At 36.6% G+C, this 15,336-nt stretch overlaps 1 long non-coding RNA gene across 1 annotated transcript; it reads left to right on the top strand.

The window, feature by feature from the left end:
• Positions 1–7,682: 7,682 nt before the first annotated feature.
• Positions 7,683–13,208, top strand: LOC139718948 (uncharacterized). Its single transcript, XR_011710056.1, has 3 exons — positions 7,683–7,747; positions 8,969–9,007; positions 13,156–13,208. It is a non-coding gene; the product is annotated as an uncharacterized lncRNA (long non-coding RNA).
• The last annotated feature ends 2,128 nt before the right edge of the window (positions 13,209–15,336 follow it).

The following is a 15,336-nucleotide window of genomic DNA, read 5'->3' as shown; positions in this document are numbered from 1 at the left end:
CTACAAAAACTTGAATAACTCTCTACTGAGGATTTCAATTTCAATCAAACTTGGAGGGAAGAGTGGTTATGCAAAGTTACACATTATACCAAACATGAAGGGCACCTCAAGGTCAAAGGTCACAGGCAGGGGTCAATGAACTTTAGGGCCCAATGTTAAGTTTTTAGGGCGCGTTTCGTTTATGGCTCGTAACTTATGGCTCGTAACTCGTAACAAGGTAGATGTCCCTTGGGAAGTTGAAGGTTACCGCAAGGTCAAAGGTCACAGACAGGTCAACAAACTTTTAGGGCCCCATGTTAAGTTTTTATGGCGCGTTTTGATTATGGCTTATAAACTTTTGATCCGGTTTGTCCGTTTGTGACCAAACTTGGACGGTAGATGTCCCTTGGGTAATTAAAGGTCATCACAAGCTCAAAGGTCACAGAAAGGGGTCAACAAATTTTTAGGGCCCGTTAAGTTTTTATGGCACGTTTCGATTATGGCTTATAACTTTTGATCCGGTTTGTCCGTTTGTGACCAAACTTGGACGGTAGATGTCCCTTGGGTAATTAAAGGTCATCACAAGCTCAAAGGTCACAGAAAGGGGTCAACAAATTTTTAGGGCCCGTTAAGTTTTTATGGCACGTTTCGATTATGGCTCATAACTTTTGATCCTTTTGTCCGTTTGTGACCAAACTTGGATGGTAAATGTCCCTTGGGGAGTTGAAGGTCACCACAAGGTCAAAGGTCATAGGCGGGTCAACAAACTTCTGGGAGTTAGAAAAATATTAATTTCTTGTACGCGAATGGGCGAGACACAATTTGGCACTTGCCTTGTTTTTACCTGTGTTTTACTGTAAAGAAAAAAAAAAGACAGCTAGTGTTATACTACATGGTCTTTGAAGGACATGCGAGAGGAATTTGCCATTCCCACAAGGAGTATTCCACTAAATTTAATTCAGTTTCATTAAAAAAAAGGAACAGTCTGTGGAGTTGTTGGGTGATACCAAAACACTAAGTGTTGTTGTTTTTTGTTTACTTTCCTTTTTCTTTCTTTAAATTGTTGTCCACTATGACATCATGTAATGTATACTCTCTGTATCCGGCGATGACTGCACTGAAACTTTGAAAATCAATATTAACTTTTGTATGGATTGTCCAATATTCCTCAAACTTTTCCCAATAATGTCAATTTCACTGAATATTCATTCATATTTGGGCTTTGGTTTCCACATAAGCTTGTAGCTTTGTGGTTTCTACGACCAAATGGCTAACGATTGGTAAAACTATGACTCAATATTGCTGCACCGATCGAGTGTTACAATATGGTACACCATGGTGTAGACAGCATGAACTTGCTTTCTGATTGGCTGACAGTGGCTTTACAACCCTCTGTCTTTACAAGTTAATGCCTGTAATTAGTAACCATATTAAGTAATCTGGACCTACCCTTTCAACATCATGATTTTTGATATTTTTCCTAGAGCTGTATTGAGTTTGATCAAGCTAACCATTGCTCTTTCACTAACACTGGTATTTAATTTCTGCTGTTTGGTTTCATTTTCTATGTCTTTGCTGAGTAGGAGCGAGCAGTCTTGGACACAGTGATGTATCTACAGGTAAGACAAAGAGCTCGCAAGAATTTCCAATATTTCTTAAATTATGAGTCAATAAGTGAACCCTGTGTATGAGATGAGTACTGTCAGTGTTAGCTGTATGGTGGTGGTGATGAAACCAAACCTTTTCTCAACTGAAATACTGAAGAGATATTCAACGTTTTTGTCTCTCAAAGCAGGTTGACAGAGGCATCCATCTTTTTCATCATATGCCCTCTAATAGTGAGTGCTCTGCTCTATGGAGATGTAAACTGATGACAAATAGCTTCTAAACTGGAAAATCTGGCAATTTTCACCATTCATGTATAGGTGTAATGAGTGGAAATGAGTTGCTTGGCAGAGATCTACGCTCTACAAGTAGACCCCTCTTCCATTCTAGTTTAAATGATGTGCCAGTAATAGTCTTTTATCACATTGATCTAGATTCTAATAAAGAGTGACCTTTTTCTGCAGCATGACAGGGGCTATGAAATGTTTTGTGTTGAGCCCACCGGAGGTGAGGGGAGACTAGGGGATCGCCTGTGGCGTCTGTCCGTCCGTCGTCTGTCTGTAACTCCACAAAAACTTCAATAACTCTTTACTCTGGGCTTCAATTGCAATGAAACTTTGAGGGAAGAGGGGTCATACAAAGTTTCACATTTTACCATATATGAAGGTCACCTGAAGATCAAAGCTCACAGGCAGGGGTTAATGAACTTTAGGGCCTAATGATAAGTTTTTATGGTGCGTTTCTATTATGAGTCATAACTTTTGATCCATAACTCCATTTTTGACCAAACTTGGATGGTAGATGTCCCTTGGGGAGTGGATGGTCACCACAAGGTCAATGGTCACAAGCATGGGTCAACAAACTTTTAGAGCCCAATGTTAGTTTTTATGGCCCGTTTCTATTGTGGGTCATTACTTTTGATCCATAGGTCCGTTTGTGACTAAACTTGGATGGTAGATGTCCCTTGGGGAGTGGATGATCACCACAAGGTCAAAGGTCACAAGCAGGGTCAATGAACTTTTAGAGCCCAATGTTAAGTTTTTATGGCTCGTTTCTATTATGGGTCATAACTTTTGATCCATAACTCCATTTGTAACTAAACTTGGATGGTAGATGTCCCTGTCCTTTGGGGAGTGGATGGTCACCACAAGGTCAAAGGTCACAGGCAGGGGCCAACGAACTTTAAGGGTCCAATGTTAAGTTTTTATGGCATGTTTCTTTTTTGCCATAAATTTTTACCCTTTTATATCTCTTTTTATCTGTTATATCTCTTTTTTATCTGTTATATCCCATTCGTGTACGATTTCTTGTACGCGAATGGGCGAGACACATTATGGCACTTGCCTTGTTGTTGGTTTTTTTTTTTTGAGGGGGGGGCAGTGAGTCAGTGTCCCTTCCCTGGTTCCACAGCCCATGCATGAACTAGGTCATTATTTTTGATTTGTTTGTTTCTTTCTTTCTTTCTTTCTCTCTTTTTTTATTCTGTAAGTGGAGATGAATTATGATAAAAATCCATTCACATGAATTTGGCACTTTATCCACATTGCTGCTCTCCACCCAGGAGTATAAATGGGTACCCGGTATGAGAAAGCTTATGTTGGTTGATAGCAAAAATGGCTGCGACTGGCTGGAATGCTCCCCATGAGAATGATGTTTAGTGCTGGTTGGAAATCATGTATCCAGTGACCGGGGTAATGATAGTCTGTAAAGCGCATTGAGACACTTAAGTGTGAAATGCGCTATATAAAAACCAGCTATTATTATTATTATTATTATATGAGAATAGTACAAAGCTTTTAGGGGCTTTTTATCTAAGAAAGAATTGATTTTTAAGTAGGATCAATAACATGATATCTCAGGTGTGCACCTCCACTGTGTGTGTGTGTGTGTGTGTGTGTGTATGTAGTAGCATCTGTATGCCATCACAATTGTGCTAGAAATAAGCTTAATCTGACACTGAAGTGTGCATGACTGGGTTTTGGGTGGGGTTTGGTGGTGTGTGTACATTCACATTTGTTTGAACATTTGGGGATGGTGGTTGGTAAATGAACTATGTCCCCTCCCTTGTCCCAGAGGCACCCCACCACCAACCCCAACCCCCTCAAAAAAAAAAAAAAAAAAAAAAAAAAAAGGTGTTCTGTGACCCCTGCAAAATGCTTGTTGAGTGTAATACTATATTTTCTGTTGCCCATTAGTAGTGGTAATTCTTCACTTTTTTTCCCCATTAGGTGAGAGGAGGAAGAAAGACAGAACTCAAGGTGAGATTTCTTTTTGTATCAATCTTAAAGTATGCATGTACAAAATGTATATCATTTGAGCTCTGATATTACACAGTTATTGTAAGGATAATTAAGAAAAAAAAATTGTGCTTTCATAAAACTGGACATTGAGTAAAAGTAAAATGTGGCCTTCTTGATTTATTTATTCATTTAAACAAAAAACAGCTTTCTATAAACCCAACTGTGTATTTGTTCAGTACAAATGTTTGGCAAATGATTTGAATGGACTCTTCTCTGTTTAACATATGAGGCTGTTGCCCCAGTGTCCATTCACTCAATTGAGTGAAATGTCTTGTGTTATGCCTGCAAAAGAAAAAGGGGGGGGGGGGGGTAGGTTACATCCATGGTAGGAGTAGTACAAAATGAAGGCAATCCTTGAGATGTTACAATGCTTTTTCTTCTCCATACGTGACCATGCATCTCAAAACCGACAAAAAGTCGATCACATGCTGATTTTGTGCGAAGACTCAAAATAGGTGAAACAAGTTAACTTAGTCAATCTTGAGATTTTCATATTTTCTGAAAGAGCAGTACTTCTATATTATTGAAGAGTTTATGGGATCATAAAACGAATGGGAAAATGCATTTTTAGCAATCTTTCAAGAACGCCTTTTTTGTGTAGAATAGTGTGATTAGGTGTGTCTTAGAGTCCCCTTTTCATTTCTTAACTATTTATTGTGCCATGTTCGGACACCCGACTCAGTCGACGGCGTGCCAACTTAGCATATTCTGCTCAAATGCACAAACCCGCCCAAACCAATCAATAAATCGCCAAATGCCACAATACAATGGAAGCATTTCTTGTGAATCCGTTCCTCTCACATGTATGTCTTGCATTTTATTTGCTGATTGACTAGCAAGCAGTATTCCCTACTGGATTTGCATGTAAATCCTAAGCTTCTGTCACTCTTTTGTGTGCAAAAGTCAGGCATTTACAATAATGTAGCTACAGGTCATTTGAAAGTAAAGCAATCATACATTTGTCAAACAATTTAGGTCAAAACAAGATTTGACATTTTTCTACAACTTTGCACACTGCATACCTAGCTTTTAACAGAAATACATAAGAAATTACATAGATTTGAAAAACAGAATGTCCTCTCAAAGCATAACTGCATTGGCATCTCAGAATCATGTGGCACACAGGGGGTGACAGAGACTCCAACTCTCCCGTTTTCGACGGGAGATCTCCCGCCGAAAACCCATTTTTGCAAAATCTCCTGTTCTCCCGTTGGAGATTTGATTTCTCCTGCCCTGGCTCTGTGTCTCCCAGTGGAAAGGATTTCTTTCTTATTGCTATCGTATGTGGAAAAAAATAAGCCTTAGATAGCACCAGAGAACATCTAGAACCCGCGTTTCGCACACATCAACTTGGAGTCTCTCGTTTGCTAGGGGTTTCAGGCGGGAGAATCTCCAGATCAGAAGGTGCTTGGGGTTGGAGTCTCTGGGGTGACTCCCTGGTACATAAAGAGTTATAAATCCCTAACACACTCTTCACTTTCAACCCTTATAACTTTGGCAAAGGTAATGCTACTGCTTTTAAAGTTTGTATAAGTGATGGTTAGAATGTGTTAACAGAGCATGGTCAATGATCACCTTAATCTTATGATCCCATCATTGTTGTTACTGTGAAGTTTTGCATCCTTCCCCCCCCCCCCTATTCATTGCGCTAAGCGCAGCTCAGTGGAAGATTAAAGGGATGGTACAGTATTGGTGGAGATGAGAATTGGGCTTTTACTTTTTGCGAGATACCAAGAGAACACTTATGATATAGTACAGAGCATACCATTTTAAGAGGAATTCAAAGTTTATTTGATGAAAATCAGGTTTGGAATGATTGAAACATCCAAAACCAAAGTAAAATAAAGCGGTCGTAGTAAAGTGTGTGTCCCTCACTTTATTAGAATTGCTCTTTTTTGGATATCTCAGCCATTTTAAAACCAATTTTCATCAAATAAATGTTGAATTCCTCATAGAATTACAATGTACATGCTCTTTCATATATTTTCATAAGAGGTTTCTCATCTGAGCAAAAATGTTAGAAACCTGAAATTAGGTCTCAACCAAAACTGTAAGATCCCTTTAAATGCTTTGTTATGGAGGAGAGGAAAAGATGGTGGCAACTCAACAAAACGTCACAAATATCCTCAAGTGAAACCAAACAGATCACCACCAAACTTTCTTTGAGTAACATCAACTGAACTTTATTCCTCCCCTCGAGCACCATAGTCAGTCCAAAAAGTCTCCTAACTTTCCAAACACTAATTGTCATAAATACATATTCATCACAACAACTTGAATAAACCCTATACTTCAGAGCCTATTTTCTAAACATGCACTTATCCAGAATGTGTCCTTTCTTTCTAATACTTTGATAGGTTAGGAGAGTCCATTTGAATGGAGTTATATATCATTTAAAGCTTAAAGTCTGCTCTTTCAGAATCTGCTTTTAACTAAAAACCCTTGTCTGGCGACTTTTTGTTGGTTTTGTCAAGCAGGGTCACATTTGTCATTGTCTGTCCTGTTGTAGAATTTCTTCAATGTTCTCAAAATTTAGGGGAAATCCAGTCCAAATATAACTTAGCCTGATAAGAAAGAGTGAAATATTACGAGTTCAACGGTATAAATGTGATCGAAATTGGATGAAAAAATAAGGAACTTATGACATTTTAAAGTTTCGCTATTTTTTTTTTTTTTTTTTTGGGGGGGGAACTGTTCTTGAACAGTCAATATGATATGCAAATGGCAAAGTGAGCATGTCATTCCCTCACAACTTCCCATATAGCTTGTACATAAAATTGTGAAATTTCCTGTTTTTCATTCAAACGCAATTATGCCCGAGGCTCACATCCTTATATATCTAACTGATCACTATTCTGAAGTTATTCAACAAGGAAAAACGTCATGTTTCAGACTTCACTGACAGAAACATTTAATTTTCATCATTTTTTTTTTTTTTTTTGACATGATCAGTGTAAAATTGTGAGGGTATGGCATGGTTAGCTCACTCATTTGCATATTCCTATCTACTGTACAAGAGCTGTTTCGGAGAAATTATCAAAACTTCAAAATTTCGTCCTTCCTTGTTTTTCATCCAATTTCAATAAAATTTTTACCGTTGAACTTGTAAACTTTTACTTTCTTTTATCAGACTTACTTATATTTGGACTGGAATGCCTCTGATTTGCTACTGATTCTCAGATTCGTAAAACACTTACTAAAGCAGATAAAAAACCCTGACTCTCTTTAAAATTGGCAATTGTTTATAAAAGCTTCTTGATAATTTTGTAAATCATCTAGTTCCATCTAATCGTTCTCCAGTATTAAGTACATAAAGTAGTTGCACAAAGACTTGCCTGTTAATGTTAACACGACATTCCGCCACACAATTACCCCAGGGTTGGATGGGATAAGGTTTTGTTGCTCTGTGAAGGGGATGTACGTGTATTACAAATTTCAGTGGATCTCTTTCTTGTATCCAGTATAATGATATACTGTAAAACATGATATATTCGCGGCATGAAATTTTCGCGAATTGGAGCTGACAGCCCTTTTCGTGGCATGAAATTTTCGCGAATTGCCACTGGTGTTCAATGCATGTAGTGTGGGCAAAAACTTTCGCGTGCATTTTAATTTCGCGAATTTTGGCGCTCGCGAAATTCGCGAAATTAAAATGCACGCGAAAATTTTTCGTTTTACAGTAACAGTTTTGATCAATGTACACTCTGTAGTAATAAGAGACATTAGAGAAGCAGTTGTTGAGTAATTTCAATAAATGATTCAGATATATCTGTTTTGTCGTTGTTTTTCTTCTATACTAGGATCAGGTCAATCCAGCCAAATTGGCCAAAGTGATACAACAAGTAAAATTAATTCGAAACAAGGTGAGATTCTGAGAGTCAAGTAGAATACCTAAAGGATACGTTTTTGTTGGAAACTGGTTGAAAAAAAAAAATTGATCCCAACACTGAGCAATCAAACTGTTGATTGGGTTGTAATGGAGTTCATTTTGATAATCTCTTTGAATTAGCCCATTAAATAAATATATCTTTCAGTCTATTCTGTTTTTCATGCATTTATATACTCTTGTAGGATACTGATTTATATGTGTCTTGGTGTAATGGTTTATATGTACAGTGCCCTCCCGCAATAACAAACGCTTTTATAACGACACTCTCATTAGAACGAAGTACTAAGCATTCAGGACCCAAAATTTACTGTCTTTTTATCTTTACATACATTTATGTACTTTATTATTCAGCTATGACGAAATTTTTAGAGGAGAAATTTGAGTAGAAAAAGGATTTTGTATGTCAGGGCCAGCATATGTATAAAATTGATTTATGTGCCAAAAGGATTTTGCCATTTGTTAATTCTGGTAATGTTTAATGACCTTGATTGGCGTTTGAGGATTTTTATGTATTGGGAATGCATATTCAATTAAAAGCATTGTTTGCCATTTATTTGCAGATGAAAAATTGGCTTTGGTGCTTCAAAATAGTTCTGAAATGTGAGTTAGGAATAGAAACAACCAGTGAAAAAAAAAGTTAATCAGTGTAATCAATGTTAAATATTGTTACATAAAATGTGAAAAATAGTTATGATAAAATCGTTTCTAGACTAAACCATCTACAGTTATGGTTTAGTGAGAAAAATATTGATATTTCCTTGTATTCTGAGGCTTTTTCACAAAATTTTCGTATGGTAGGATGTTTTGTGATACAACTGACCTACACATGTGCATCAGATGTGATCATTCAAATATATTTCAGATCAGCACTTCCAATGGTAAGCAGTTCCAATGGAAGATCAACAATTGGCTTTAATGAGAGTGCTGTAGCCAGAGTGAAACCATGTGGAACACAAATTCATGCTGAATATATTTACCAAGAATTGTCATAAAGACACTGCCTGCCTATGTCATAGTACAGATTTCTCATAAAACTACTGCATGTCCGTGTCACATAATACTTAAGTATTCTATGTGTTTGTCCCTATCATTCTGAGATAATGAATTTCTTTGTAGCCTCTTGTTACTTCCCTTATCATATGATCTCAAATTATTCATATTTTGGGAAAGTCACGTCTTCTTTTTCTTATGTTAGGAGAATCCATACACCATGCAGCGAAGGCTTCCTTAATAAGTAAGTAGCAAAATAATTCCTCCCTGCCCCTTTTCCAGTGGGGAAGGGGGATTTCAGTGCAGTTAAATCCTATACCTTCATTCCATTATCAGTATGCCATACCAAAATATGACAGTGTCAGCATTATCTTGTGAATTATACAGTGTATTAATACTTCATGATATGATATTGTGGTATGTTGTATTATATATATTGTTTCATATTGGACTATGTTTTATGATAGTAGGCCTATATTACAATAAAATATATTGTAGTACTTCAAGTTCAATATGATATGGACTGGCCTTGAGGGGGATACGACATCTATTGTCTGAACTATAGAATTGTAGTAAATGATACTATTGTTGTAAGCCGATGATGAGAGGGTCACGTTACACATAATATTATTCCACACGCTCACAGTTTCTTTGATGGATGCAGTTGTTTAATTGCAGCTAAATCCAGATATATTTCAGACAGGTTATAATCCCTGCGATTTCAACTGGAGACTGGCAGCATCAGTGTCATCAATTAACCACCCGAGTCCAGCTTACGTAATACAACACTATTCTAGTGAGGGCAGTTTATGTTGTATTCACCAAAAGTGGCCATTCCATGTCATTATTATTAGCCAATTCAGGTGTCTTGAACAGTAATAGATAGTACATGTGTTACAATTTGAATATTTCACCTCTTCCCTAGGACAAATTTCCACTTGGCCCCAGCTTAAGCTCTAAATGTCTGCACTACAATAACACACGTAATACTTGCCATGCATGCACACATGCACAGCTCATGCAAGCAGCGCACGTTACAGCCACAGAGTCGCAATACTGCTCTGTACAGTGTGCAGAGTCGCCTCCCCGTGTACACACTGAAGACAGCTGCATCGATTGTTGTCTATTTCAAATTTACAAGTAAATGTAAGGGAATTTGCCCTCTGCCACAAAACTCTCATCCACAGTAGAATTTTTTCACCAGGTGCTCAAGTGCCAGATGCTATATTCCCCTCTTTCTTAATACAGTGCACTCCCGTTACAACGAACACGGTTATAACGAAATTTCGTTATAATGAAGTAATTCTTCTGGTCCCAAAATTATCACCAATAAAGTCTATGGTACAAAATTTGCTTATAACGAACACGGTTATAGCGAAATTTCCGTTATAACGAAGTCTTTTCCGAGCGCCACAGACAAAGAAAAACAAAAGAAATGTGCTCCGTTATAACAAAATGCAAATTGCTTTCGAAAATACGTAGCGGAACAAGCATATATAGTGTCTCTGCATGGGTGAACGCTTCACACCACTGTGTGTTCGCTCCATGTGTCACGCACAGTTTCTGAGGGGAACTTGCGTTTATTATTGTAATACAGTTTGAATATCCCGTCACATTTCACATAGCTTTCCAGTGTATGATGAGTCTTCAGCAAACAGGACGTGGTTTCCTTGTTTTTGTTATATATTGTATTTGTTCGGTTATAACGAAATTTCGTTATAACGAAAGAATACTGCCGGTCCCGAGCATTTCGTTATAACGGGAGTGCACTGTATTCAAACCCCAAGTATGTATTTATAAAAGAGGGGAATAAGAAATTTGCCCATCTTTTCCCTATTGGCCCTTAAAGGACAAGTTCACCTTCATAAACATAAGGATTGAGAGAATGTAGCAATATTAGTAGAACACATCATTGAAAGTTTGAGGAAAATCAGACAATCTGTTCAAAAGTTATGAATTTTTGAAGTTTTTTTGCAGTACCCGCTGGATGAGAAGACTACTGCAGTGTATGAATAACTTAGATGTCACATGCGTACAACAATATAAGGAAAATATAAAGAGAATTTCACATAATTCCATCTTTTGAAAAAAGTACACATTCCCCTGACTCGTTACCGATAAATGTTATGGGTAATATTATTCCCCCTGCCTTTAGAAAGAGGCAAGTCAATTGCTCTTTTATTATGCGAAAAAAGTGAAAATATGTTGAATTTTCTTTTATATTTTCTTTATACTGTTGTACGCATATGACTCACAAAAAAAAAAATTCATAACTTTTGCATCGATTGTCCAATTTTCCTCAAACTTTCAATGATGTGTTTAACTAATATTGTTGCATTTTCTCAATCCTTATGTTTATGAAGGTGAACTTGTCCTTTAAAATGAGGGGAATACAATTTCATAGAACACACATTTGTATCTGAGATGTTGGATATGGATAATGATATAGTACATTGTACTACATAATTATCTTGTACAATTGTACGAAAAATGTATAATTCAAAGGTATAAAGCATTGTCAAATGAAAGGTTTAGTAGCATAGGAAGCCCTGCAACCATTGAAACATGAGGACTGAAAAAAAAAAAACTTGCTTTGGTTTTTTATTTTAAAAAAAAGATTCTTAAGTCTTCAAATAAGTACCATTATCTTAGATGCACTGTAGTGGTGTGATAGATTCTAATCATTCAACAGAACAACTTTAGCTGAAAAATGTCCCTTCAACCCTTAAGGTTTGCTCCAGTGTCTGCATGAATTAATTAGTGACCATGGAACAGAAATTTGATTGTATCTTTTTCAGGCTATGTATTATGTGACAATGTGGATATCAGACAAATAGCTTGATATCTAAAGAAGATGAATGAAGTTAGCATGAATTACATGTATCAATATACAATATATGTACTGCAATTGTAGGAAAAATGCATAAATCAAAGAAATATAGCAATGGCATGTTGAAAGTTCACTAGCATAGGAAGCACTTCCAACCACTGGAACATAAGGAATCAATTACAAGACTTGTTTTGTTTTCATCAAAAAGAAAATAAAGTTTAAAGGCTGGTATACCTGTATTCAAGATGCACCGTAGTTGTGTGATGAATTTTAGTAATCCAACAAAGTCGCCATATCCTGAAAAAAATGTTGAAATCCTTTTGGATTTATCATTCCAACGTCTTGCCTTGAATTCTTTGATAACTATGACGAAGAAATTTGTGTGAACTATTATGACAGCGTATCAGGTGAATATCTTAACCCTAACTAGGCTGGGCTGTATAGGTAGATGATAGAGCCACCGAACCCCCCACCCCTTCAGATCTCGGCCATCGACTGCGTGATCACGATACAAAATCAACTTAGTCATTGTCTGTGACATAATAAAAAGTAATGTAAAGTTGATTTTCTAAAAACTGAACATGCTGAATTTATACTAATTTATACATAATGTATGATTGAAATCAGACTATTTGCTATAAATCACTAAATGAAGCTCCAGACAGACACATTTGTTGTGTAAACATTCTTTCTACACCTGTACTGTTTTAGCAAATGTAAGTATTTTATTGTTTTCAGAATTTCTTATGTATTTCTTTGCTTTTTGAATTTTTGTTTTCCAATGTTTTTTCCAGTGAAATTTGTCCATGACATTGTTGCAAGCAAAGAAATAATTTTATATGTTTAAAATTGATTTTGTTCTATGAAAGCGACAAATAATTATGCTTTTATGAAATTTTGCTGTAAGCAATATTTGTATTGAAATTATACAAGAATTCACATTTCTGAGAATACTTTTTTTTTTTTGTCTGACGTGTTATTCATATTTACACATAAGTTCGAAACTGCGTACCCGGGGAGTGCAAATTTGGTATCAAAAGATGTGTGAGACTAAGAAAAAAAGGTTGTGCAGCATCACGGCATTGGCTTTTTGTGATTACACCACACCAACAGAATGTGTGTGTGTGTTGGGGGGGGGGGGGGGGTCACAGGCCTTCTCCCTCCAGCTCCCAGCCTAGTTAGGGTTAATGATTGTATGCTGAGCTGATGTTTACTTTAATAGGCTGTACAAAGTCATTCCATTAGATTTCAGTAACTGTTTTCATTCAGATATCAGGCAGGAGTCTCTATGTTTGAGCATACATTATTCATTGAGCATTTACTTATGTCTTGTGGTGTGATTTATTTGTTTAAGTCAACATTACACAGGTATCCATGTATTTCTCATGTGCTTTTCTATCTGTAATGTAATCTGTATAGTTTTGATCCCAGAAATTGCACTGCATCATGTGTCATGTCTGCTGAACATACTGTAAATTTGTATATGCCTCATTTGCTCCTGGATTCCTAATATGTAAAGATGCTGATACTTTAATCTGTACAAACCTCATTGGATATTTCAGAAGGAGGAAGTTCTCTTCAACTACAGAGTTATTTCAGGACACGACATGATAATCGGGGATCTGGTTTACTGAGAAGTAAGTTCTGAGTAGCGTAAATCTTTGAATTTTTTAGTTCTTTGTTGTTGTTTTTTGTGACATTAGAGGTAATTTAGTCAGCCCACCTGAACGCAAGAAAAGTGCAGTCAGCTGTAAAGGTTACTTTTCAGCAAGTCTAAGCATGAAACAGGAAAAAATACAGAAATGTTATGTAGATGTATAAAACAAGAACAATTAAAAAGAGCAAAACAATACGTATGTCAGAACACATTGGAGAAATATATTGAAAATTAAAATAGAAAAAAAAAACATCAGATTGTTTTATATCAAATGTATGATATTGCCTAATAAATCATGGATAGCCATCACACAGTAATCAAAATCCAAAATATGTTGCTGGGTGTGAGTAGCATTCAAACAGGAAAAATCAATTTAATAGTGTTTGGTGTTTTATTTTTTAAGAGATAAGTATTCTAATGGCTGAGGACATGAGAGAGATTGTTTTTCCAAATCTTAGGAGAGAAAGTCCTGTAGAAGAAAGACGTAATAACAGAGGAAAAGCATATCGGCAGTAAATAGGAAAATGATATACTTATTGCAGGGCTCGACACTATTTTTTTTTTTTTTTTTTTGGTGGGGGGGGGGGGGTTTGGTTTCCTGTTTGCGCCACTAAAATCTTTGAACACGAAATTTTGTGGGCCTTGAAAATCACTGAAAAAGAAATGTAATCAGCCGAAAGAAAAAGAATTATGAAAATTCCTTTTTGAGTTTTAGATGCCTGATTGGGCCATGAAGAAGGAAATTTGGGTGCACGTCACGAGACTGACACCCACCAGTCATACAGCCCATGATTATACAGGTCAGGAGTTATACAGCTCATGAATCATACAGCCCATGAGTTCGACACTACCACGTACATGGGCAACTGGTGTCAAACTCATGGGCTTTGTTTGCCCTGTGTTAAACTCATAGGCATGAGCTGTATGACTCATGGTCCTATTTTCATTGTCAAACTCGTGGGCTGTATGACTCATGGGTGTTGGTCTCTTGGGATGACCCGGAAATTTGGTGGCCCAACATTAACTTTTAATTGACCCTCAGCCACTGGGCCACTGCTAATGTCAAGCCCAGCTCAGAACCAAATGCTCCTAAATCATCTAATTTGTTTTCCAGATAGTACATGGACAATGTCATGATCTTGTGAAGTGTAGGCATAAATGTATTATATTTGCTTTGTTTGCACAATTCATGAAAAAGCAAAAATGTGATTTTATCTGGACTATTTCTCACTAAGGAAAATCTTGTCTGTCTTTCAGATGTGAAAGGATGTGCTGATAATATCTGTGTGACCCAGATCGGTCATGGCAAATCTTCGGTAGAGCTGTGTAACAAATGACGAAATGTTGGCATTTTGTGTAAAAAGTGAAATCAGAGCCTCAGCTCGACATGTGATTTGAGGGAGGATGGGCCATTCATAACTGTTCTCTGTTCAGAGACCTTTTGGCATCATAATCCATGACAAGTAATAATGAAATGGTGTTACTTTGAATAGTAGTATTGCCCTTTATTTTTCTTTCCTGCCTGTGCTAACTGATGAAGTGCTTTCATAAAGAATGATAACATACTTCTAGAAAATTTCCCTTGAAACCTTGAAAATGAATGATGGAACAGCCAATTTATGATAATACCAATTCAGTTATCAAACTAAGTGATAAAGATTAACATGCTTTGCTTTCGCTCTGATTGAGAGACTAACATTAACAATGCAAGTAAAACATGAAGGATGAACTCTCATTCTGTGCTGCCAAAGTAATGGATTGTTTAAATTCAAATATTGATTGACTATGGTTACCATTATCTCATCTCATTTTCTTTGTTTCAGTGGGTGACGTCATTTATGCCGATCTTGGCATCATGAATAGAAAGAGTAAGTATGGTTTATCAGCATTCACTCTTTTTTTTAATGTTGATTGTTCTTCAGGATGGTTTTCATTTTTGAGGCAGTTTCACAAGAAAAAGTACTTTCAACTTTTTTTAATTGTACAAAACACGTAGCAGTTGCCTGAACTTTTTTACAATGCCCAAGTTTCCTGAACTTACATACGATATGCACATGATTATGCATAGTTGGGTCCACAAACGAAG

The sequence above is a fragment of the Diadema antillarum genome, unplaced genomic scaffold, assembly GCF_040938485.1.
Source record: "Diadema antillarum isolate AM-2024a unplaced genomic scaffold, OU_Dant_1.0 scf00000103, whole genome shotgun sequence".
Lineage (NCBI taxonomy): Eukaryota > Metazoa > Echinodermata > Echinoidea > Diadematoida > Diadematidae > Diadema > Diadema antillarum.
Note: the sequence above shows the minus strand (reverse complement) of the source record. Positions and strands in the feature narration are given on the sequence as shown.